A 2,548-nucleotide genomic window follows, 5' to 3' on the forward strand; every position below is an offset into this window, starting at 1 on the left:
TGAACCCTTTGAATCATACCCCTAGACCAACGAGCCACATAGCACAGGTTTCTGTGAAAACTAGTTAACATCGGTGCCACGTAGAGAGTTGTGCGCTCCTCTATTTGAACACTTTCTCCTTCAAACATTGCATGAGTGTCTGACTGCCGCCATGACTGATGGCTCGGGTATCTTGGATGTTGTTAAATGACATAACTGTCCGCCCAAGACACTGATGACCAAGGGTCATAGTTTTCCCTTGTAATAATAACAACAATAGTAATTGGAGTGAATGGAAGTGGCATTTCTATTTCTCCTTACTTTAGCCGTCATCGTCGCCAACATTGTTGTTGGTGAGCATGGAGAGGAGTGTATTAGCTTTTAAAGTATATTCAAGCAATGAACACGTCAAATAAATGTAATACCGAATACTTTTGCACGCAAGTGCACATGTATGTTACAGCGCTTCTGGGAGCACGGCCCACGTCAAGCAAGAGGGCGCAGTAAAGGTCTGCGAGTCAAGTGTGATGTGGGTATCCTGCAGCAGGCAGAGGAACCTTTGTTTTTCTACAGACGAAGCTGGTGCTGTGGGATACTAGTGTAAGGCCATTTATTCGTCATCTGTTCATGCGCAACGGTTCACCAGAAGTGTGTTAGTGAAAACAGCAATAAGTGCAGGCTTAGTAGGGTCGCAATAGCTTGAATGATGGCTATTGGCGGAAGCCTAGAAAGAAAACGTTGCGTTGGCCGGGAATCGAACCCGGGTCAACTGCTTGGAAGGCAGCTATGCTCACCACTATACCACCAACGCCCAGAAAGTCTCTCATTCCATGACTTTTGATGCATTTCAGATCATTCATCTGACTAGATACATGCGAATAATCACAGCCTACAGTGTAAAGCTTCTGATTACAGACAGGGCGTGTTGAGTGTGCTAAGTAACTTGCTAAATTCACTAACAAACAGTCGCTGCTCTTACTACAAAACAGGTGCAAGATATATCATTCTTAGCTAAACAAACCACGTAAACAATCAATGTGACTCTTAACTAAACTAGGAAACGCGAGAGAAAAAGGCGATACTTAGCTGCGGCGACTTGAGCGACTTCTCAGCTGGCTTGCCCGAGTGTCCAGATGCATATGTGGAAATACTTCTATACAAACCATGAACATAGATTCTCGATAGATGAATACTGTTTATTTAAAGGTCAGTTTTTATTTAGCGCATAGTTTATTGAATTTACCCCCCGAGGTGGAACACGGACAAACAAAAATCAAACCTGCTCAGTGTCAGGTTAACTTGAAGTTAGATGGCTAAATAAATTATACAGATTATTTATTTGAGCGTTACAGGTTCGGTCGGAAAGGCATGATTTACGTAGCCGATTAATTAGGACCGCACATCAGTAGATAGTAGGGTTTTTTGGGCGCGGCCTATTTTGTTATGACGTATGCCCTAAGCTTATTAATATTCCTACGTCATAATTGGGGGGCGTGATTTTAGAGTTATTTCCTTAATTATTCCTACGTCATATCCGTCAGAAAGTGTACACCCCTAAAACCCTGAACAACAAGGCCACCCATAAAGACCCCCCCCCCCCTCTGAAGGCAACGCCCCGAAACTCTCCTCTCTATTTAAGACCCCGCGCTGCTTTTAGGCAATACCTCTTTAATTCTCAGCATCTGAAACATCCCGCTTCTTCAACATGTCCAGCGACATCAACATGAAACCCCGCAAGAAACAATCCCGGGCAAGGGTTCCTGTACTCACCAATTTGAAGATTGAACGCTCCTGGGTGTTGTTCTGGGGGGGTCGACGGGGTTACCGCTTTAAAAGGGATCCCAGCTATGTTGGAGTGGAGCTTTTTGCTTTGGGAGAGAAGGAGGGTACGTTGGAACCTTTTGAGACGGTGATTGAATACTCTTTTGAGGACTGGTTGAAGGTGATGGCATGGAGAGACCTGGGGCTTGTGGATAAGACTCTAGAAGGCTTGCAAGAGGGTCCAAGAGAAGGCGAAACGGAGTCTCCGACTCAGAGTTTTGAAAGGTGTGAATGGGAAAGCTTGCAGAACTACGGTACAGTGGTGAAGAGTCTATCTCTAACTACTGATCGTAAGGTTTTGTTTAGCAGTACCCTGATTACAAACCCTATTGAAGGGGTTGTGGAGGATCCAGAAAAACAGGTTACTGAAATTATGTTTGACGCCGTGGACTGGCCGTTCTTGAAAGAGGTCATAAACTGTATAAATGATGGTTTTGACATCTTGACCAAATGTTCACAACTGGATTCTGTTAGAAGGAGAATATGCTGGATTATGGATTATATATCCCCCTTGAATGACGACGACGATGATAAAACAGACGACCTGTGGGGGGTTGGAGGGGGGTCTGACGGCTCAGGGTCTACTCTCTTCTAAGAGTGCGGTGTGTCGTGACGTAGTGAAGAGATAGGATAAAAGGCGCAACAATTCATTCATGGTTTAAAATTAAAGAGAATGTCTTACCCGAAAGCTGCGGACGTCGACAGGCTCTACAGGCCTCTTCAAACCCGGGATCACCCCTGGTTCTAT

General features: G+C 44.8%; 1 non-coding gene across 1 annotated transcript; it reads right to left on the reverse strand.

Moving 5' to 3' along the window:
* Positions 1-718: 718 nt before the first annotated feature.
* trnag-ucc (transfer RNA glycine (anticodon UCC)) lies at positions 719-790 on the reverse strand. Its single transcript has one exon. It is a non-coding gene; the product is annotated as a tRNA-Gly (tRNA).
* Positions 791-2,548: the final 1,758 nt, after the last annotated feature.

This window comes from Amia ocellicauda, unplaced genomic scaffold (assembly GCF_036373705.1).
Source record: "Amia ocellicauda isolate fAmiCal2 unplaced genomic scaffold, fAmiCal2.hap1 HAP1_SCAFFOLD_84, whole genome shotgun sequence".
NCBI lineage: Eukaryota > Metazoa > Chordata > Actinopteri > Amiiformes > Amiidae > Amia > Amia ocellicauda.